Genomic DNA, 12,962 nt, shown 5'->3' on the forward strand with positions numbered 1-12,962 from the left:
AACTCGAGAAAATCCAGGCGGTTTTGCCCTCCAGGCGAGATGAAGCCCATTTCCGCTGAGGCTTCTCGAGGCCAATCACATCTAACCACTGGAACTTCCAAAGGGTCCTTCACACCCTTGCTGCAACTCAAGAAGTTCCCCGACATACCCGTCTCCACTCGAGAGGAAGCACGTGGGGTCCGGCACACATCCAGGGGAGCCCCGTTTCCGACTCCTAGCTCGAGATGAGGGATCCTTTCCCTGTTTCGTAGGGAAAGAATTCCCGGCGTTCCCGTCGCATCTCAAGAGGAGGCGCTCTCCACAGGAAAGGCGAGAGGAACTGAAGGGTCGTGTCACCATTCCAAGAGTCCCCCAGATGTGTCAGTCCATTCCAGAGGAACCTGTTTTCCCTGCACTGCCTTGACGTTCAAGCCGAGGATCGACTCCCACCACGTGTGCACGTGGGACAGCCCTGTGGGAAAGCCTCGTGGGAAAGCCTCGTTTGAAAGACTCGAGGGAAAAACATAGATCCTTTGATCCACGCGGCGGACTGCGTGACACTGCTGCTACCGCTCTGGAGGAAAGCGCAAGTGCATGCCCGCATTCGAGACGAGGACTGACTCTCCTGGGGAGACTCCGGAAATACCCCAAGATCCATGTCAGCACTGGAGAGGAATCCTCAGGTTTCGGCCCCGACTCCACACAAGGTCTTAGGCACCGGCATCGATGGGAGAGGAATCCCCAGAGGCCCCCGAGGAACTCGCATCGGGACTGGCCTTTCCTGAGGCCACCAGAGCGGGTCCCTGAGGTCCCCGCCGTAAGTCGAGAGCACCTGCCGCAACTCGAGAAAATCCAGGAGGTTTTGCCCTCCAGGCGAGATGAGGCCCATTTCCGCTGACGCTTCTCGAGGCCAATCACATCTAACCACTGGAACTTCCAAAGGGTGCTTCACACCATTGCTGCAACTCAAGAAGTTCCCCGACATACCCGTCTCCACTCGAGAGGAAGCACGTGGGGTCCCACACACATCCAGGGGAGCCCCGTTTCCGCCTCCTAGCTCAAGATGAGGGATCCTTTCCCTGTTTCGTAGGGAAAGAATTCCCGGCGTTCCCGTCGCATCTCAAGAGGAGGCGCTCTCCACAGGAAAGGCGAGAGGAACTCCAGGGTCGTGCCACCATTCCAAGAGTCCCCCAGATGTGTCAGTCCATTCCAGAGGAACCTGTTTTCCCTGCACTGCCTTGACGTTCAAGCCGAGGATCGACTCCCACCACGTGTGCACGTGGGACAGCCCTGTGGGAAAGCCTCGTGGGAAAGCCTCGTGGGAAAGACTCGAGGGAAAACCATAGATCCTTTGATCCACGCGGCGGACTGCGTGAAACTGCTGCTACCACTCTGGTGGAAAGCGCAAGTGCATGCCCGCATTCGAGACGAGGACTGACTCCCCTGGGGAGACTCCAGAAGTACCCCAAGATCCATGTCAGCACTGGAGAGGAATCCTCAGGTTCCGGCCCCGACTCCACACAAGGTCTTAGGCCCCGGCATCGACGGGAGAGGAATGCCGAGAGGCCCCCGAGGAACTCGCATGGGGACTGGCCTTTCCTGAGGCCACCAGAGCGGGTCCCTGAGGTCCCCGTCGAAAGTCGAGAGCACCTGCCGCAACTCGAGAAAATCCAGGAGGTTTTGCCCTTCAGGCGAGATGAGGCCCATTTCCGCTGAGGCTTCTCGAGGCCAATCACATCGAACCACTGGAACTTCCAAAGGGTCCTTCACACCCTTGCTGCAGCTCAAGAAGTTCCCCGACATACCCGTCTCCACTCGAGAGGAAGCACGTGGTGTCCCGCACACATCCAGGGGAGCCCCGTTTCGCCTCCTAGCTCGAGATGAGGGATCCTTTCCCTGTTTCGTAGGGAAAGAATTCCCGGCGTTCCCGTCGCATCTCAAGAGGAGGCGCTCTCCACAGGAAAGGGGAGAGGAACTCCAGGGTCGTGCCACCATTCCAAGAGACCCCCAGATGTGTCAGTCCATTACAGAGGAACCTGTTATCCCTGCACTGCCTTGACTTTCAAGCCGAGGATCGACTCCCACCACGTGTGCACGTGGGACAGCCCTGTGGGAAAGCCTCGTGGGAAAGACTCGAGGGAAAACCATCGATCCTTTGATCCACGCGGCGGACTGCGTGACACTGCTGCTACCGCTCTGGAGGAAAGCGCAAGTGCATGCCCGCATTCGAGGCGAGGACTGACTCCCCTGGGGAGACTCCAGAAGTACCCCAAGATCCATGTCAGCACTGGAGAGGAATCCTCAGGTTCCGGCCCCGACTCCACACAAGGTCTTAGGCACCGGCATCGATGGGAGAGGAATCCCCAGAGGCCCCCGAGGAACTCGCAAGGGGACTGGCCTTTCCTGAGGCCCCCAGAGCGGGTCCCTGAGGTCCCCGTCGTAAGTCGAGAGCACCTGCCGCAACTCGAGAAAATCCAGGAGGTTTTGCCCTCCAGGCGAGATGAGGCCCATTTCCGGTGAGGCTTCTCGAGGCTAATCACCTCTAAATACTGGAACTTTCAACGGGTCCTTCACACCCTTGCTGCGAATAAAGAAGTTCCCCAACATACCCGTCTCCACTCCAGAGGAAGCACGTGGGGTCCCGCACACATCCAGGGGAGCACGGTTTCCGCCTCCTAGCTCGAGATGAGGGATCCTTTCCCTGTTTCATAGGGAAAGAATTCCCGGCGTTCCCGTCGCATCTCAAGAGGAGATGCTCTCCACAGGAAAGGGGAGAGGAACTCCAGGGTCATGCCACCATTCCAAGAGACCCCCAGATATGTCAGTCCATTACAGAGGAACCTGTTTTCCCTCCACTGCCTTGACGTTCAAGCCGAGGATCGACTCCCACCACGTGTGCACGTGGGACAGCCCTGTGGGAAAGCCTCGTGGGAAAGCCTCGTGGGAAAGACTCGAGGGAAAACCATAGATCCTTTGATCCACGCGGCGGACTGCGTGACACTGCTGCTACCGCTCTGGAGGAAAGCGCAAGTGCATGCCCGCATTCGAGACGAGGACTGACTCCCCTGGGGAGACTCCAGAAGTACCCCAAGTTCCATGTCAGCACTGGAGAAGAATCCTCAGGTTCCGGCCCCGACTCCACACAAGGTCTTAGGCCCTGGCATCGACGGGAGAGGAATCCTGAGAGGCCCCCGAGGAACTCGCATGGGGACTGGCCTTTCCTGAGGCCACCAGAGCGGTTCCCTGAGGTCCCCATCGTAAGTCGAGAGCACCTGCCGCAACTCGAGAAAATCCAGGAGGTTTTGCCCTCCAGGCGAGATGAGGCCCATTTCCGCTGAGGCTTTTCGAGGCCAATCACATCTAACCACTGGAACTTCCAAAGGGTCCTTCACACCATTGCTGCAACTCAAGAAGTTCCCCGACATACCCGTCTCCACTCGAGAGGAAGCACGTGGTTTCCCGCACACATCCAGGGGAGCCCCATTTCCGCCTCCTAGCTCGAGATGAGGGATCCTTTCCCTGTTTCGAAGGGAAAGAATTCCCGGCGATCCGGTCGCATCTCAAGAGGAGGCGCTCTCCACAGGAAAGGCGAGAGGAACTCCAGGGTCGTGACATCATTCCAAGAGTCCCCCAGATGTGTCAGTCCATTCCAGAGGAACCTGTTTTCCCTGCACTGCCTTGACGTTCAAGCCGAGGATCGACTCCCACCACGTGTGCAGGTGGGACAGCCCTTTGGGAAAGCCTAGTGGGAAAGCCTCGTGGGAAAGACTCGAGGGAAAACCATAGATCCTTTGATCCACGCGGCGGACTGCGTGACACTGCTGCTACCGCTCTGGAGGAAAGCGTAAGTGCATGCCCGCATTCGAGACGAGGACTGACTCCCCTGGGGAGACTCCAGAAGTACCCCAAGATCCATGTCAGCACTGGAGAGGAATCCTCAGGTTCCGGCCCCGACTCCACACAAGGTCTTAGGCCCCGGCATCGACGGGAGAGGAATCCGGAGAGGCCCCCGAGGAACTCGCATGGGGACTGGCCTTTCCTGAGGCCACCAGAGCGGGTCCCTGAGGTCCCCGTCGTAAGTCAACAGCACATGCCGCAACTCGAGAAAATCCAGGAGGTTTTGCCCTCCAGGCGAGATGAGGCCCATTTCCGCTGAGGCTTCTCGAGGCTAATCACATCTAACCACTGGAACTTCCAAAGGGTCCTTCACACCCTTGCTGCAACTCAAGAAGTTCCCCGACATACCCGTCTCCATTCGAGAGGAAGCACGTGGGGGTCCCGCACACATCCAGGGGAGCCCCGTTTCCGCCTCCTAGATCGAGATGAGGGATCATTTCCCTGTTTCTTAGGGAAAGAATTCCCGGCGTTCCCGTCGCATCTCAAGAGGAGGCGCTCTCCACAGGAGAGGCGAGAGGAACTCCAGGGTCGTGACACCATTCCAAGAGACGCCCAGATGGGTCAGTCTATTCCAGAGGAACCTGTTTTCCCTGCACTGCCTTGACGTTCAAGCTGAGGATCGACTCCCACCACCTGTGCACGTGGGACAGCCCTGTGGGAAAGCCTCGTGGGAAAGCCTCGTGGGAAAGACTCGAGGGAAAACCATAGATCCTTTGATCCACGCGGCGGACTGCGTGACACTGCTGCTACCGCTCTGGAGGAAAGCGCAAGTGCATGCCCGCATTCGAGATGAGGACTGACTCCCCTGGGGAGACTCCAGAAGTACCCCAAGATCCATGTCAGCACTGGAGAGGAATCCTCAGGTTCCGGCCCCGACTCCACACAAGGTCTTAGGCCCCGGCATCGACGGGAGAGGAATCCCGAGAGGCCCCCGAGGAACTCGCATGGGGACTGGCCTTTCCTGAGGCCACCAGAGCGGGTCACTGAGGTCCCCGTCGTAAGTCGAGAGCACCTGCCGCAACTCGAGAAAATCCAGGAGGTTTTGCCCTCCAGGCGAGATGAGGCCCATTTCCGCTGAGGCTTCTCGAGGCTAATCACGTCTAACCACTGGAACTTCCAAAGGGTCCTTCAGACCCTTGCTGCAACTCAAGAAATTCCTCGACATACCCGTCTCCACTCGAGAGGAAGCACGTGGGGTCCCACACACATCCAGGGGAGCCACATTTCCGCCTCCTAGCTCGAGATGAGGGATCCTTTCCCTGTTTCGTAGGGAAAGAATTCCCGACGTTCCCGTCGCAACTCAAGAGGAGGTGCTCTCCACAGGAAAGGCGAGAGGAACTCCAGGGTCGTGCCACCATTCCAAGAGTCCCCCAGATGTGTCAGTCCATTCCAGAGGAACCTGTTTTCCCTGCACTGCCTTAACGTTCAAGCCGAGGATCCACTCCCACCACGTGTGCACGTGGGACAGCCCTGTGGGAAAGCCTCGTGGGAAAGCCTCGTGGGAAAGACTCGAGGGAAAACCATAGATCCTTTGATCCACGCGGCGGATTGCGTGACACTGCTGCTACCGCTCTGGAGGAAAGCGCAAGTGCATGCCCGCATTCGAGACGAGGACTGACTCCCCTGGGGAGACTCCAGAAGTACCCCAAGATCCATGTCAGCACTGGAGAGAAATCCTCAGGTTCCGGCCCCGACTCCACACAAGGTCTTAGGCCCCGGCATCGACGGGAGAGGAATCCGGAGAGGGCCCCGAGGAACTCGCATGGGGACTGGCCTTTCCTGAGGCCACCAGAGCGGGTCCCTGAGGTCCCCGTCGTAAGTCGAGAGCACCTGCCGCAACTCGAGAAAATCCAGGAGGTTTTGCCCTCCAGGCGAGATGAGGCCCATTTCCGCTGAGGCTTCTCGAGGCTAATCACATCTAACCACTGGAACTTCCAAAGGGTACTTCACACCCTTGCTGCAACTCAAGAAGTTCCCCGACATCCCCATCTCCACTCGAGAGGAAGCACGTGGGGTCCCGCACACATCCAGGGGAGCCCCGTTTCCGCCTCCTAGCTCGAGATGAGGGATCCTTTCCCTGTTTCTTAGGAAAGCATTCCCGGCGTTCCCGTCGCATCTCAAGAGGAGGGGCTCTCCACAGGAGAGGCGAGAGGAACTCCAGGGTCGTGCCACCATTCCAAGAGACGCCCAGATGTGTCAGTCCATTACAGAGGAACCTGTTTTCCCTGCACTGCCTTGACGTTCAAGCGGAGGATCGACTCCCACCACCTGTGCACGTGGGACAGCCCTGTGGGAAAGCCTCGTGGGAAAGCCTCGTGGGAAAGACTCCAGGGAAAATCATAGATCCTTTGATCCACGCGGCGGACTGCGTAACACTGCTGCTACCGCTCTAGAGGAAAGCGCAAGTGCATGCCCGCATTCGAGACGAGGACTGACTCCCCGGGGGAGACTCCAGAAGTACCCCAAGATCCATGTCAGCACTGGAGAGGAATCCTCAGGTTCCGGCCCCGACTCCACACAAGGTCTTAGGCCCGGCATCGACGGGAGAGTAATCCCGAGAGGCCCCCGAGGAATTCGCATGGGGACTGGCCTTTCCTGAGGCCATCAGAGCGGGTCCCTGAGGTCCCCGTCGTAAGTCGAGAGCACCTGCCAGAACTCGAGAAACTCCAGGAGGTTTTGCCCTCCAGGCGAGATGAGGCCCATTTCCGCTGAGGCTTCTCGAGGCGAATCACGTCTAACCACTGGAACTTCCAAAGGGTCCTTCACACCCTTGCTGCAACTCAAGAAGTTCCCCGACATACCCGTCTCCACTCGAGAGGAAGCCCGTGGGGTCCCGTACACATCCAGGGGAGCCCCGTTTCCGCCTCCTAGCTCGAGATGAGGGATCCTTTCCCTGTTTCGTAGGGAAAGAATTCCCGGCGTTCCCGTCGCATCTCAAGAGGAGGCGCTCTCCACAGGAGAGGCGAGAGGAACTCCAGGGTCGTGCCACCATTCCAAGAGACGCCCAGATGGGTAAGTCCATTCCAGAGGAACCTGTTTTCCCTGCACTGCCTTGACGTTCAAGCCGAGGATCGACTCCCACCACCTGTGCACGTGGGACAGCCCTGTGGGAAAGCCTCGTGGGAAAGCCTCGTGGGAAAGACTCGAGGGAAAACCATAGATCCTTTGATCCACGCGGCGGACTGCGTGACACTGCTGCTACCGCTCTGGAGGAAAGCGCAAGTGCATGCCCGCATTCGAGACGAGGACTGACTCCCCTGGGGAGACTCCAGAAGTACCCCAAGATCCATGTCAGCACTGGAGAGGAATCCTCAGGTTCCGGCCCCGACTCCACACAAGGTCTTAGGCCCCGGCATCGACGGGAGAGGAATCCCGAGAGGCCCCCGAGGAACTCGCATGGGGACTGGCCTTTCCTGTGGCCACCAGAGCGGGTCCCTCAGGTCCCCGTCGTAAGTCGAGAGCACCTGCCGCAACTCGAGAAAATCCAGGAGGTTTTGCCCTCCAGGCGAGATGAGGCCCATTTCCGCTGAGGCTTCTCGAGGCTAATCACGTCTAACCACTGGAACATCCAAAGGGTCCTTCACACCCTTGCTGCATCTCAAGAAGTTCCCCGACATACCCGTCTCCACTCGAGAGGAAGCACGTGGGGTCCCGCACACATCCAGGGGAGCCCCGTTTCCGCCTCCTAGCTCGAGATGAGGGATCCTTTCCCTGTTTCGTAGGGAAAGAATTCCCGGCGTTCCCGTCGCATCTCAAGAGGAGGCGCTCTCCACAGGAAAGGCGAGAGGGACTCCAGGGTCGTGCCACCATTCCAAGAGTCCCCCAGATGTGTCAGTCCATTCTAGAGGAACCTGTTTTCCCTGCACTGCCTTGACGTTCAAGCCGAGGATCGACTCCCACCACGTGTGCACGTGGGACAGCCCTGTGGGAAAGCCTCGTGGGAAAGCCTCGTGGGAAAGACTCGAGGGAAAACCATAGATCCTTTGATCCACGCGGCGGACTGCGTGACACTGCTGCTACCGCTCTGGAGGAAAGCGCAAGTGCATGCCCGCATTCGAGACGAGGACTGACTCCCCTGGGGAGACTCCAGAAGTACCCCAAGATCCATGTCAGCACTGGAGAGGAATCCTCAGGTTCCGGCCCCGACTCCACACAAGGTCTTAGGCCCCGGCATCGACGGGAGAGGAATGCCGAGAGGCCCCAAAGGAACTCGCATGGGGACTGGCCTTTCCTGAAGCCACCAGAGCGGGTCCCTGAGGTCCCCGTCGTAAGTCGAGAGCACCTGCCGCAACTCGAGAAAATCCAGGAGGTTTTGCCCTCCAGGCGAGATGAGGCCCATTTCCGCTGAGGCTTCTCGAGGCTAATCACGTCTAACCACTGGAACTTCCAAAGGGTGCTTCACACCCTTGCTGCAACTGAAGAAGTTCCCCGACATACCCGTCTCCACTCGAGAGGAAGCACGTGGGGTCCCTCACACATCCAGGGGAGCCACGTTTCCGCCTCCTAGCTCGAGATGAGGGATCCTTTCCCTCTTTCGTAGGGAAAGAATTCCCGGCGTTCCCGTCGCATCTCCAGAGGAGGCGCTCTAAACAGGAAAGGCGAGAGGAACCCCAGGGTCGTGCCACCATTCCAAGAGTCCCCCAGATGTGTCAGTCCATTCCAGAGGAACCTGTTTTCCCTGCACTGCCTTGACGTTCAAGCCGAGGATCGACTCCCACCACGTGTGCACGTGGGACAGCCCTGTGGGAAAGCCTCGTGGGAAAGCCTCGTGGGAAAGACTCGAGGGAAAACCATAGATCCTTTGATCCACGCGGCGGACTGCGTGACACTGCTGCTACCGCTCTGGAGGAAAGCGCAAGTGCATGCCCGCATTCGAGACGAGGACTGACTCCCCTGGGGAGACTCCAGAAGTACCCCAAGATCCATGTCAGCACTGGAGAGGAATCCTCAGGTTCCGGCCCCGACTCCACACAAGGTCTTAGGCCCCGGCATCGACGGGAGAGGAATGCCGAGAGGCCCCCGAGGAACTCGCATGGGGACTGGCCTTTCCTGAGGCCACCAGAGCGGGTCCCTGAGGTCCCCGTCGTAAGTCGAGAGCACCTGCCGCAACTCGAGAAAATCCAGGAGGTTTTGCCCTCCAGGCGAGATGAGGCCCATTTCCGCTGAGGCTTCTCGAGGCTAATCACGTCTAACCACTGGAACTTCCAAAGGGTCCTTCACACCCTTGCTGCAACTCAAGAAGTTCCCCGACATACCCGTCTGCACTCGAGAGGAAGCACGTGGGGTCCCGCACACATCCAGGGGAGCCCCGTTTCCGCCTCCTAGCTCGAGATGAGGGATCCTTTCCCTGTTTAGTAGGGCAAGAATTCCCGGCGTTCCCGTCGCATCTCAAGAGGAGGCGCTCTCCACAGGAAAGGCGAGAGGAACTCCAGGGTCGTGCCACCATTCCAAGAGTCCCCCAGATGTGTCAGTCCATTCCAGAGGAACCTGTTTTCCCTGCACTGCCTTGACGTTCAAGCCGAGGATCCACTCCCACCACGTGTGCACGTGGGACAGCCCTGTGGGAAAGCCTCGTGGGAAAGCCTCGTGGGAAAGACTCGAGGGAAAACCATAGATCCTTTGATCCACGCGGCGGACTGCGTGACACTGCTGCTACCGCTCTGGAGGAAAGCGCAAGTGCATGCCCGCATTCGAGACGAGGACTGACTCCCCTGGGGAGATTCCAGAAGTACCCCAAGATCCATGTCAGCACTGGAGAGGAATCCTCAGGTTCCGGCCCCGACTCCACACAAGGTCTTAGGCCCCGGCATCGACGGGAGAGGAATCCCGAGAGGCCCCTGAGGAACTCGCATGGGGACTGGCCTTTCCTGAGGCCACCAGAGTGGGTCCCTGAGGTCCCCGTCGTAAGTCGAGAGCACCTGCCGCAACTCGAGAAAATCCAGGAGGTTTTGCCCTCCAGGCGAGATGAGGCCCATTTCGGCTGATTCTTCTCGAGGCTAATCACGTCTAACCACTGGAACTTCCAAAGGGTCCTTCACACCCTTGCTGCAACTCAAGAAGTTCCCCGACATACCCGTCTCCACTCGAGAGGAAGCACGTGGGGTCCTGCACACATCCAGGGGAGCCCCGTTTCCGACTCCTAGCTCGAGATGAGGGATCCTTTCCCTGTTTCGTAGGGAAAGAATTCCCGGCGTTCCCGTCGCATCTCAAGTGGAGGCGCTCTCCACAGGAAAGGCGAGAGGAACTCCAGGGTCGTGCCACCATTCCAAGAGTCCCCCAGATGTGTCAGTCCATTCCAGAGGAACCTGTTTTCCCTGCACTGCCTTGACGTTCAAGCCGAGGATCGACTCCCACCACGTGTGCACGTGGGACAGCCCTGTGGGAAAGCCTCGTGGGAAAGCCTCGTGGGAAAGACTCGAGGGAAAACCATAGATCCTTTGATCCACGCGGCGGACTGCGTGACACTGCTGCTACCGCTCTGGAGGAAAGCGCAAGTGCATGCCCGCATTCGAGACGAGGACTGACTCCCCTGGGGAGACTCCAGAAGTACCCCAAGATCCATGTCAGCACTGGAGAGGAATTCTCAGGTTCCGGCCCCGACCCACACAAGGTCTTAGGCCCCGGCATCGAAGGGAGAGGAATGCCGAGAGGCCCCCGAGGAACTCGCATGGGGACTGGCCTTTCCTGAGGCCACCAGAGCGGGTCCCTCAGGTCCCCATCGTAAGTCGAGAGCACCTGCCGCAACTCGAGAAAATCCAGGAGGTTTTGCCCTCCAGGCGAGATGAGGCCCATTTCCGCTGAGGCTTCTCGAGCCTAATCACGTCTAACCACTGGAACTTCCAAAGGGTCCTTCACACCCTTGCTGCAACTCCAGAAGTTCCCCGACATACCCGTCTCCACTCGAGAGGAAGCACGTGGGGTCCCGCACACATCCAGGGGAGCCCCGTTTCCGCCTCCTAGCTCGAGATGAGGGATCCTTTCCCTGTTTCGTAGGGAAAGAATTCCCGGCGTTCCCGTCGCATCTCAAGAGGAGGCGCTCTCCACAGGAAAGGCGAGAGGAACTCCAGGGTCGTGGCACCATTCCAAGAGACCCCCAGATGTGTCAGTCCATTCCAGAGGAACCTGTTTTCCCTGCACTGCCTTGACGTTCAAGCCGAGGATCGACTCCCACCACGTGTGCACGTGGGACAGCCCTGTGGGAAAGCCTCGTGGGAAAGCCTCGTGGGAAAGACTCGAGGGAAAACCATAGATCCTTTGATCCACGCGGCGGACTGCGTGACACTGCTGCTACCGCTCTGGAGGAAAGCGCAAGTGTATGCCCGCTTTCGAGACGAGGACTGACTCCCCTGGGGAGACTCTAGAAGTACAAAAAGATCCATGTCAGCACTGGAGAAGAATCCTCAGGTTCCGGCCCCGACTCCACACAAGATCTTAGGCCCCGGCATGGACGGGAGAGGAATGCCGAGAGGCCCCCGAGGAACTCGCCTGGGGACTGGCCTTTCCTGAGGCCACCAGAGCGGGTCCCTCAGGTCCCCGTCGTAAGTCGAGAGCACCTGCCGCAACTCGAGAAAATCCAGGAGGTTTTGCCCTCCAGGCGAGATGAGGCCCATTTCCGCTGAGGCTTCTCGAGGCTAATCACGTCTAACCACTGGAACATCCAAAGGGTCCTTCACACCCTTGCTGCATCTCAAGAAGTTCCCCGACATACCCGTCTCCACTCGAGAGGAAGCACGTGGGGTCCCGCACACATCCAGGGGAGCCCCGTTTCCGCCTCCTAGCTCGAGATGAGGGATCCTTTCCCTGTTTCGTAGGGAAAGAATTCCCGGCGTTCCCGTCGCATCTCAAGAGGAGGCGCTCTCCACAGGAAAGGCGAGAGGGATTCCAGGGTCGTGCCACCATTCCAAGAGTCCCCCAGATGTGTCAGTCCATTCCAGAGGAACCTGTTTTCCCTGCACTGCCTTGACGTTCAAGCCGAGGATCGACTCCCACCACGTGTGCACGTGGGACAGCCCTGTGGGAAAGCCTCGTGGGAAAGCCTCGTGGGAAAGACTCGAGGGAAAACCATAGATCCTTTGATCCACGCGGCGGACTGCGTGACACTGCTGCTACCGCTCTGGAGGAAAGCGCAAGTGCATGCCCGCATTCGAGACGAGGACTGACTCCCCTGGGGAGACTCCAGAAGTACCCCAAGATCCATGTCAGCACTGGAGAGGAATCCTCAGGTTCCGGCCCCGACTCCACACAAGGTCTTAGGCCCCGGCATCGACGGGAGAGGAATGCCGAGAGGCCCCAAAGGAACTCGCATGGGGACTGGCCTTTCCTGAAGCCACCAGAGCGGGTCCCTGAGGTCCCCGTCGTAAGTCGAGAGCACCTGCCGCAACTCGAGAAAATCCAGGAGGTTTTGCCCTCCAGGCGAGATGAGGCCCATTTCCGCTGAGGCTTCTCGAGGCTAATCACGTCTAACCACTGGAACTTCCAAAGGGTGCTTCACACCCTTGCTGCAACTGAAGAAGTTCCCCGACATACCCGTCTCCACTCGAGAGGAAGCACGTGGGGTCCCTCACACATCCAGGGGAGCCACGTTTCCGCCTCCTAGCTCGAGATGAGGGATCCTTTCCCTCTTTCGTAGGGAAAGAATTCCCGGCGTTCCCGTCGCATCTCCAGAGGAGGCGCTCTAAACAGGAAAGGCGAGAGGAACTCCAGGGTCGTGCCACAATTCCAAGAGTCCCCCAGATGTGTCAGTCCATTCCAGAGGAACCTGTTTTCCCTGCACTGCCTTGACGTTCAAGCCGAGGATCGACTCCCACCACGTGTGCACGTGGGACAGCCCTGTGGGAAAGCCTCGTGGGAAAGCCTCGTGGGAAAGACTCGAGGGAAAACCATAGATCCTTTGATCCACGCGGCGGACTGCGTGACACTGCTGCTACCGCTCTGGAGGAAAGCGCAAGTGCATGCCCGCATTCGAGACGAGGACTGACTCCCCTGGGGAGACTCCAGAAGTACCCCAAGATCCATGTCAGCACTGGAGAGGAATCCTCAGGTTCCGGCCCCGACTCCACACAAGGTCTTAGGCCCCGGCATCGACG

The sequence above is a fragment of the Ovis canadensis genome, chromosome 10 (assembly GCF_042477335.2).
Source record: "Ovis canadensis isolate MfBH-ARS-UI-01 breed Bighorn chromosome 10, ARS-UI_OviCan_v2, whole genome shotgun sequence".
Lineage (NCBI taxonomy): Eukaryota > Metazoa > Chordata > Mammalia > Artiodactyla > Bovidae > Ovis > Ovis canadensis.